Here is a 10,590-nt window from a genome sequence, read left to right on the forward strand (position 1 = left end):
CGGCATCCCCTCTTAGTTTTAAGTAAGCGGAACCATTCCGTTTTGGTTCTTCTCCACATTCTTACCGGGCTATCCAGGAATTTTCCTATGATTTTAGAAACTGAAATTTCGATATAGAAGGATCTCCTTATTTCTGAATAGATTAGAGTATCATTTTCTTTAAAAGATATGAAATCACCTTGGGAAACTTGAAAAGAAGTAATGCTGACTATTACATTATTAACAAAAAGCCTTCGATGACTTATCGGCTGCCTTTCTTGAGGAAGAGTTTCACTAAAATGGAGACGAACCGGAATAACGTCCGATCTTGTTTCTGGATTGAGTGGAAAAGGGATATATGAAGTTCGTTCTGTTCCTCTATGCATCTTTGTGATGGGTAAATCTCCATGAATAAGGGGCAACTTTCGTGTAGTTTGTAATTAGATGTAACTATTCAGATTTTTTCGAGAATAAATCATTCTCTTAATAGATTTCGTCTTGTTCCTCAATCTTCGAAGAATGCGGCGTTGTATTATTGTAAGTTTCCTGTTCTAAACATTTCCTTCAAGTAGACTATAAGTTTTAAATCTTAATGCAGGCGTTCCTCCCTTACATGCATTTGCTTTCAACAGATTCTTACTAAGACCCCATAGACACGGTCTCGGTATCTTCACTGTTGCCCCTCTTCTCAAAGCCCTTCGAGAGGAAGATGAATGTCAATGTGCCATTTTCTTTTTCCCCCCTACTATTTACTCTTCTCCTTCACTGCACACTTTAGATAGATGTTTCCATCCAATCAAAGACGGCGAAGTGCCTCTAATCTAAAGGCCAAAGAGTGCTCTTTGCGCTACTACGCATCCTTACTCATAGTATAGTGCAAGTTAGGTTTGGGTATAGCAGGACTTGAACCTGCGACCATTAGGTTAAAATCCCAATGCTCTACCAACTGAGCTATACACCCCAAAAAAGATGTAGTAGTAAATAAGGATTGGTGCGGAAAAGAAAAGAGGGCGGCCCCTCTTCATCATATTAAAGGGGTGCGGCTTTGTATGAGGCTCGTACTACAGAGCAAGCGAAGAAAACGTAAGGGCGCGCACTAGCACTCCTGCAAGAAAACGGCCTAGCTAATGCGCCCCTTATTGAAAAGTCAAGGATATTGAATGATCGATATGAGAAAGAAGCACTCAAGCATTCGAAGAAAGTCGGCCTTACTCAACAAGCACCTTTCTTAGCTTAGTAAGGTTGCTTGTTTCCACTCATTGAAGATTCTATCTACAAAAAAAGGTCAACCGGGGGGGGGGGGGGTACTAAAATGGTTCTCAATGACACCATCTACGAGAAGGTGAGGTCGTCTTTATTTCCAGCCGCCATACGGTTCGGCTTAAAGCCTTAAAGACGGAGAAGGGGAGGAGCAGTTATCTATGTAATTACGGTCTTTGTTGGCCGGGGCGAGCACTCTCTTTTCTTTGTAAAATTCCGTCTTACCAAACAAGACTGACTTCTTACCAACCCGCAAAGGGTTGTGAGGCTGGACCAGGTACGAAGAATGAATCTATATCTATGCACGGAAGGTCCGGCGGCCGCTCAACTGTTCAAGCGCAATACAATGGTATTGGTTCCGATTCGACAAAAGTAGAATGCCTGGTCGAAGGTCCAGTATAGTAGGTAGCAGGCGTGTTCGTTTCGGCTCCCGAGCGAGAACGAGAAAGAGGCGATGCACCATCCTTGCTGCTACGTACGTTGACCTTGACTTGACAGATTCATCCAATTGAACCCAAACTCAAAGGAGGACCACAAGCTTGGGGCTCGACGAAAGAGAAAGTCTTGGCATTAAAAAAATGGGGTTAGCTATGAAAGAGGCATTCATTTTTTCATGAATATTCATAGCTGAGTCTACTAAAAGAGGGACCAGCTCATCGTAGTGATTAGAGGACACCTCTGATCGTTCACCTCTAATGTGACACGTTCCCTCCCAGTTTGATCAACGAGATCAGTCGGCTAGAGAGCGGGGCTATTCTTCTTCCGAGGAGACAAAGTAGTCTCTTGTACTGACCGAACCCTCAGTTCGGAGGTCTTCATCAACAAGTTACGAAGCTCCAGTCTGGCGGTTAACTTGACGCGGGAGAGGCATGAGTGCAGTTCGATATTGTGGTGTATTCCTTTGTAGTGAGTAGGTCCTCTTTCTCGTTGATCAGTTCGCCTTCGCTCTATTGAAAGGTCTCCATTCCTACAGCGGTTTTGTCAATGCACCCGTGGATAAGTAGGCCTTTCTTGCAGACCGATCTTCTGCTGAGTTCCTTCCTTCGTAGTCAAATCTGATGATATGCTTTGGCGATGTTACCTACCAAAGAAAAGGCCTGCTAGGTGATCGAAATTGCTCAGGTCAGCGAGGACTCACTCACCTACTCCTTATCTAATACTTTCTTCTATCTACTGAATTAAAAAGGCGACCCGCCGCGCCGGACTATAAGATAAAAGACAGTTGTTGTACTACTTGACTGGTAAGAAAGAGCTTCCGTAAGAACTGGAAGACTCTTGTATGTATGGTAACCCTATCTTCTGCTATTGGTGGACTGTTGCACATAAAGGCCGACAGAAGCAACCTTTCTTAGCACACTTTTCAAGCGCTTAGCTTCTGCTATAAAAAGGCGGCATGGCCATAAAGTAAGTGAAGTTGCAAGCCTAAGCCAAGAAGGTACGAACGAAGTAACGGGCCCTTTTAGAGAGAGGGGGTGACTTTCTTGTGGTAGTTATTGCGAACATCTCTCCTCTTCTCTTAGCGTGCATAGTTTGCTTACGCCTTAGGCACATCTATCTTTCTTAGTTTCACGTTGGCCTAATGAATTGAATATGAATAAAAGTCAGTCTTTTAGTAAGCGTATATAAGCAGCTGCTTAGTGTATAAGCAATTCTTTAGTGGTCGCACTGGTACGATGGAGGTTGGTTGAAGATGATGTTACGCGACGTTCAGAACCCGTCTTGAAGTGAATGAATTAGAAAGAACGAAGAAGTAAGGAAATGAGACGACTCTTTCTTGAACTATATTATAAACAGACCTTCCCCTCCACACCAATCACGAGTTTTTCTCCATTCCTCTCATATATCGTCGTAACACCCTTAATGCTAGGTTTTGAAAAAGACTTTTCATGTCATTCCCATTTAGGTCCGATTCGGATCCCTCCGTTGTTTCCTTTTCCTTCCGCACCTTTTCCTCGAAATGAGAAAGAAGATGGTACACTTGAATTGTTTTATTTAAGTGCTTATTGCTTGCCAAAAATCCTACTTCTACAATTGGTAGGTCACCGGGTTATTCAAATAAGTCGTGTTTTCCATGGTTTTCCCATGTTACAACTTCCATACCAATTCGGTCGATCCGGAATGGATCGATTAAACATTCCATTAGGGAGCCTGGTCTTGACTTTTCTGTGTGGTATTCATTCTTGTTCGGCTCTTGGAATCACATCCAGCAGTGGTGGGAACAGCTCGCAAAATCCAACCACTTCACCTACTTCATTGCCCCTACCCTTTCTCGTACCTCTATTGAAATAGAATGGTTTCATGTTCTTTCATCGATTGGTTATTCCTTTCCGTTCGTATCTCTTTCTCCAATTTTGGTCTCGATTAGTTCACAAGATTGAATGGCGAATTCTCCTCCGGACCCTCGATTCGATTGTTTTCCAAGAATGTTGAGCCGGGTATGTAAGCCAAGTATCTGGGAGGAACTTAAAAGAAGGGCTTTCGGTTTTTTTCACCCCGTTTTGTGGTCTTGCAGCTATTTAAATAAATAAGAATATAAAATTATATATATATATATATAATAAGACTTTTTTAGAAGAAAGATTCTATATATGTCCAATCCCTAGTGGTGGTGGGACCAACCAAGATGTATGTCGTCCAACCCAACCTTAGACTCTTTCTTCCCGACCTATTTGACTCTCTGGCCACAGTTATAGTTATTTAGGTGGTATCTCGAGATTGAAGAGATCGAATTCCTCCGGGGAACACACGAAACAAAGATATGAACTGGGTAAATAGAAATGGAAAAGAGATGTTTCCAATTCATCAAAATGAGAAGCTTCTTCTACATCCATATGATCTACTAAAGTAGATCGGTATTGCCCATATAATAAAAGCAGATCTTGGTCCATGGAATCCCAAGAAGGTAAGAACTCCAACCTGTCCGATGCTTCTTCGGCCAAATACGATATACAAGTGGGACCTACACTATGCGTAAGCTGTGCGAAAAACCGCTTTTTTTTTTCCAGTTCTGAAACAACTTGGGCGAAATAGGGTTCTACCGGGAAACCATGGATTTTTTACTTTTCGCCATTGGTTACTGGTTGAGCCACTGGAATGGAATGAGATAAGAATCTCTGGAGATCTTTCCTCTCCACTTACTCGTAACAGGCTTTCCCTCTGTAGAAGACTTCTTCCGAATGGCATAATTGGGAGATTGATTCCTCGATATTCAAAGAAAACTGACTCCTCCTACTCCTTCTTCTCCTTTAGGATAGGATCATCGTTGGTCCTTCTTTCACTAATGATCTCACCATTTTCTAGTAGTTCTCGCGAACGCGCGAGGGACTATCCTTTCTATCGCTTGCCCTTTCTTTTCACTCTCAAGACAAGGCTCTCTCTCTTTTATAAAGCGAAGCAAAGCGCATGGCGCTGAAAGCTCAATAAACACAGACGAACGCGATGCAGAGAATAGCATAAATGAAACTGTTGATCATTTCATAAACATATATGCTTGACCTTTCTCGATGCTTTTTTTGGGTGACTCACCAACCGACCCAGTGTGATCGATGACAGAATGGTACGAACAAATCAAAGTCATTGGATTTGGTAGTTCTACATGGACTTCTCTCTTTAGCCTTTGTATATGTTCATAAATGGGTGTGCACCTCCAGATGGGCGGGGGCCGGCCTCCCACTCTCTTATCTTATGCAACATTTATTAGCGGTTGGGTGGATCGTGCAATAAGCCTCTTTCGACCCTCCGTTTCTCATACGTCTTTATGAAAGCCTCACGCCTTTCGAGATCCAGTCCATAAATCAACTCAGTCAGATCTTCTTGTTTGCCCGCTTTGATTAGGCTTCCTTTAAAGGATTTGATCGACATTTCGTGCCTGTAGTCCTGCTGAATTCGACCTTTTATCAGGGTAGCGTAGTAAGGTTAGAGGCGCAACTAGAAGAGTTGGCCCTATTTCTCTTTTTTGATCAATTCGATTGCAGTCTTCGAAGTCCTTCTTGATCGATGGGCCCCATTATCATTAGTGCTAATTAGCAGCCACTTTTTTTTGGAAGGCGAGATACTTATGTGTGACCGCGGATTCCACGGTAGCAGTAGTTCTAGCTCTACATTAGGAGCAGGGGGCTCTATCTAAAGGAGGTACGAACCCCTCCCATAGTACGGTACGATGCAGCTGAAAAACTTAATAGGCTACCGCGACTCGCTTCGCTTTTGTTGCGGAGCTCACTGCTTTTGGAGTAGTGCTTGCAGTTTGCTGCTTTCTGTTCAAGCGGAGCTCGCTGTCTACTCCACGATTCGCCACAGCTTCGCCTACGCCACTTGTATATAGACAACAATAGCGCCCAAGATTTCCCCTTCGCGTAGTTCATTGAACCTTCCAACTTCACTCTGTGGCCTGTGCTAAAGAAGCGTGTCTTAACTAATTCCTTTGAAATCATTTCACCTATTCTACCTCTCTATATCTCCTCACCTTGCACCTTTTCTTTCTTTTCCTCATCCCATGATCCTTTCCCATGTCGTGGAAGTGAGCTCCTTCGTCGCTCCTTCATTCTTCATAACGACTATAACCAAGCTGCCAACCAATAAAGCAAGCACCTTCATGGACTGAGACCGTGGAAGCTTTGTTAGCACCTTAAGGCTGTCTTTATCCTGAGAACCCTCAGGAATATTCAGAGACTCGGCTAATGCTTCTAGGCCCACATTCGGAGACAGACCAAGCACCTCTCTTACCCACTCACTATCTAATAAACCAGACTGGCTTATTATTTGAATGAGATCGGAAAGAGAGGAGGTAGCCCAAATCTTCCAATAGGCGCATACGAAAGGTTCTGAAAGAATTGAAAAAGCTCTGAAAAATAAACAACCCGACCTGAGAAACTACCAACAACGGAAAAACTAGCAACAGCGGGAGAAACCGTTTCTAACCTCAGCTTCACCCCCTTCCTCGGGATTCTTTCTTTGATGATATGCCCTAAGCCCCTTTCAGAAGACCGAAGTCATTGGTGCTTTGCATAAGGGGTAAGAGAGGCATAAAGACTATTGATACCTATCATAGACTTGACTCATTTTATGTGCTTGAATTCCTTTCCCCGAGTTAGAGGGGTTTTCTAAAGGTCTTCCTCAAGGGCCACTTGGTTCTCAAAAATAATTTTACCCCCGGCCAGAGTAGAAGTAGGCAAACAGATGTTTTTGGGGGGAACTACGGGAGACGGAGACAAGTGGTTAGGTGAGATTCTAACTTTTGGCTCATCGCAATTCCATTTCTTAAAGTGCAAGTCCAGTTTTCTCTTTTTATGAAAGTGAAAGTCAGTTTAGCCCCTTCTTTCAATTCCAAAGATGCTCTCAAATTGTTGTTCAAGATTATTTTACCCTAAGGCTTCTCGCGGTCAGGCAAGCGTGGCAGAGCGTAGCATTTATTCAGCCATCCGAACTACTTACTGAAGGGCAAGCACCAACGAATTACTCACTTCATTCATAGCGCGGGGGAGAGACAGAGAGGGGTCAGCAATAACTCACAGCCGGGGTAAAAAGGTCATACTTCCTTACTCACTCAAGTCATTGCTTTGACTGAACCATAGGCCAAAAAGAAAAGATTTTTTAGAGACTTGTTACAGGCCTGACCAAGAGCGCAAAATAGCTTTATTTAGAATTAGAGTTAGGGTACGCCATTTGCAATGCCTTTTCTTGCTTTCGACAGGACACCCTTCCGACAGGAGAAAAAAGATTACGCCAATGCCAATTGCCAATGATATAGAGTTTCTAGCGATTACGACTATAAAGGGCAGGAGATGAATTAAAGAATCGTACTGCAACTACTGAAGAGAGATTAGAGCTAGTACTAGAGGAAGCGATAGCGGACAAAAGAGCTCAGAGAGAAGTGCAGCTAAGCGGAAAGATCTGTGATCTATTTGAAAGAGAATATCACAAAGACCGGTACATTGCACATACTGATTGATTGATTGTATAGATTGAGTCTCAATTAGAGAGTTATGATATATCTATAGTACCCTTGCCGATGAGACTTTCCAGCTCAAGGCTAGAAGCTACCAACACTTTAATACAAACAAAAATAGAAATCGGAATTCGTAGGGCCCGAGGCCTTACAGAAAAAGATCGATGAAATGAGACCAATGAAATGAGACCAAGAAGCTTTATTACACAAAAGTTCTTTGAAGACCTTTTGCTTCTTCTTCCCTGCTTACTATTGCTATCACCTCAACTGCTTTGACCTGCTCACTTAGAGTGAAGATCAATAATGGGCAGAAAGGAGTTCACACAAGACCACAGAGCGAGCGAGAGAGAGAGAGAGAGAGAGAGAGAGAGAGAGAGAGAGAGAGAGCCTTTGCTTACCTGTTTAACCGTGCCCTCCTATCACACATATCTCCCTTTTCCTTCAGTCACATCCAGTCTCAGTTCTGCTTCCAACTACCGAGCTTGGACATATAGCAAGATTGAATAAGAGATATGGCATACGGGAATAGTATATGAAATCACAAAGGCTGGAAAGAGACTAGAGAGGAGCTTGGAAAGTACTTAATAAAGCACCTTAGCAATTACTAGTAATGCCCATATCGACCTCACTCTTGTTTTTTTGCTAGATTTAGTCTACAACTAGATTATCTCATTAAACGTCGAATATCCCTATGATGCTAGCCAATGAAAAAGGAAGGAGTCTACTTCTTTGCTGGCTTGACTCTAGAACTAGTAGAGGAAGGAAGCGATGATCGGTCTATCCCATTAAGAATAATCCCGCTAGCCAATGAAAGGACTACTCTTCTTGGACTGTGAACGACGACACCATATCAGAGCTAAGTGAGAGACGATAAATGCAATTAAACTGCTTTATAACTGCTCGATTTATAAGTCTTGCCTAAGTCCTAGACTTGAATGAAGCAGCCTGGCTGAAAGTCGTATTTGGTTTTGCTTTTCTTGTTCTCTTTTCTTAGTTAGGCCCAAGAAAGTACAAGATATAGCTTGACTAATATACTAAGATGATAGCTAGAGACTAGAGATGAGAGTGCAAGATCTAGATTTGTAACAAATATTCGACTTTGCTTATGCAAATTGTTATGTACCAAAACCAAAGAATATCGTCGATGGGATACAAAAAAAGAGGATCCTACTTCGCTCATGCACCGTCTTTTCACCCTCCTACCGCTGGTATAGCTAGCAGTCTAATAAAATTTCTGCATGTTAAGACAGCACACTAGTACATTTTCATTGACCACTGAGACCAACCCCCAAGCCCGGTCTTTGAACTAATAAAGATGGCATAGTAGAAAACTTCAACCTGACTATCATCGCGCTTGAAGTCCACCCAAGAGAGTTCCCCGACTTCTCATGATGAGCGCAGCGCAGCAAATGGTGTTTGCGCCAGAGGAGGGTGGTGAGAACCGTTGAGCCATTGGCTTTCTAAGCTTTTCTGATTTGGGTTTCTCACCCACATCACCGAGAGGAGGGCTTTTTCATTATAGAAAAGAAAGGTCAATGAAAGGATTCAGTAATGATGCCATGCATCACCATTGAGTGCTGTACTGAAGAGAAAAAAACCGAAAAAAGTTCCCCACATTGGGAGAGAAAAGAGAAGATTGCGGTCAATGATCAATTGTGCACGTCCTTTTTGGATGGTCGGCTTAGAGTGAAAGCATACGAACATAGACTTTGTGACTGACTTTTCCGTATAAGCATATCTTCACTGAAAGTCATTAGGGCTACTTTTTCCCATGCCATGAATGAGAGTGAGTCTAGCCCATCTTCCTTCCCTGGATATGTTGTGTCCTCTACATTCGCTTCGTCCTCCACCTCTACTATGCAAAGATTTTGATCCCCCGTTTAGTGAGTCGTGAAAGCACCTACCTTATGTTTAGACGTATTGGTTTCAGTGAAAAGCCAAATAGAGAGTTTTGCATGTGCCTGCTTTAGTAAGAGTAAAGAAAAAGCTTGAAAAGCATACTTGCTTTAACAACAGAAAGAGGTTCCTTCAGTGGTTCATCTTTAGGTCTCGGTTCAGGTGCTTTTCATGATTATGGTGTTTGATTGGGCACAGGCGTTCCTGTCCTTACTTAGAGGTCAAGTTGCCACCTATCTATCGAAGGGGGATTTCCTAGCCTATCTCGGTATATGTTACCGAAAGAAGGAAGAAGAATCTAATGATTTCCCTAATTCTGTGAGAAAGAAAAACCAGTTTGTTAGAGCTGGGGCAGAGAAGCAATCAACAGAATGGGTCCCTGTTGTTCACAAGTGAAGGCACTAAACGGATCAAGATCTCGTAAATTCATTGTCTTTCTTGATTCAAATCAGAAAGAACTTCTTTCGCTATTGAATCCCATGCTTTCATGGTCCCTATCTCTGCCCCGGCACTGGCCGACACGTAGGTGTATTCCGCGCTTTCCTAGGTGCATATCTCCATCTACTAAAATTAGGGGTGGTTGCCAAAGATAGATTGGGTCATTCGTAACCAGAGCAATAACCGATGCTACAACATAAACTAAAGCTATACATGGTGGCCCCTAAAGGCGTAACTGACAGGTTTTGTTTTATCTGCCCATCCGAGTCATTCCATACTCTAAAAAAGCAGAGGTGAGGTCCGGAGAGTGGGACGGATCTACCTGGCCAAGGTGCCAATGTCAAGTGGTTATCCGAAGTGTTGGAATATGCTCTACCTACGGTACCTAACTAGTCTTTCTTTTCGGTAAGTAAGAATACATTGACCGATGGAGGAGAAACCCCGAAGTAAACATAAATGAAGGGGCATACCCCACCCCAAGCAACCAAACAAAGAACTCAAGACACTCCCCGAGCTCTAAAATAAAGAAACTAACCTATGGAAAAAATTATTGAAATTAGATTACGATTACAAAGGCTAAAAATAATCCAAGTTTCTATGTAATCAAAAAGAGCCTAAGGATTAACCAAAACTAAGCACATACTAAGCCCAATAAGACACATTGGCCTAGATATACATGCAGCCAACTAAAAAATAGGTATACACATCAAATAAACTAGGATGAAACATAGGATTCGGTGGATGATTCGGCATCCTTTATTAATTGCGTATATAACGGTAGCCCTTCCTAAATAGTTTTTGAGTAGGCTAGGAAAGAAAGAAGAAATGATAGAGCGAAATGGGTTGGTTGCCCAAAGGGCTATCTGATCTGATCATGGGGGGATAGCACAAGGGCTTAAGGCATTGGTTTGCTAAATCAACATACAAGAAGATTGCATCATGCATGGGTTCGAATCCCATTTCTTCCAGTCTTTTCCTACTGAACACTTTCCTGCTCAAGATAGGGTACTAGAAAGGGATCATACGAAGGCTATGTTCTTTTTTTAGATCTAGCCTGAATGACTCCTAAACTA

General features: G+C 42.6%; 1 non-coding gene and 1 pseudogene across 1 annotated transcript; both read right to left on the bottom strand.

Annotated features, from left to right (window-relative positions):
• Positions 1-867: 867 nt before the first annotated feature.
• Positions 868-940, bottom strand: TRNAK-UUU (transfer RNA lysine (anticodon UUU)). Its single transcript has one exon. It is a non-coding gene; the product is annotated as a tRNA-Lys (tRNA).
• Positions 941-3,932: 2,992 nt separating this feature from the next.
• On the bottom strand, positions 3,933-4,474 carry LOC145063064 (putative mitochondrial protein ymf1; annotated as a pseudogene).
• Between the last annotated feature and the right edge of the window lie 6,116 nt (positions 4,475-10,590).

This window comes from Lactuca serriola, chromosome 7 (genome assembly GCF_051521515.1).
Source record: "Lactuca serriola cultivar US96UC23 chromosome 7, Lser_US96UC23_V15, whole genome shotgun sequence".
Lineage (NCBI taxonomy): Eukaryota > Viridiplantae > Streptophyta > Magnoliopsida > Asterales > Asteraceae > Lactuca > Lactuca serriola.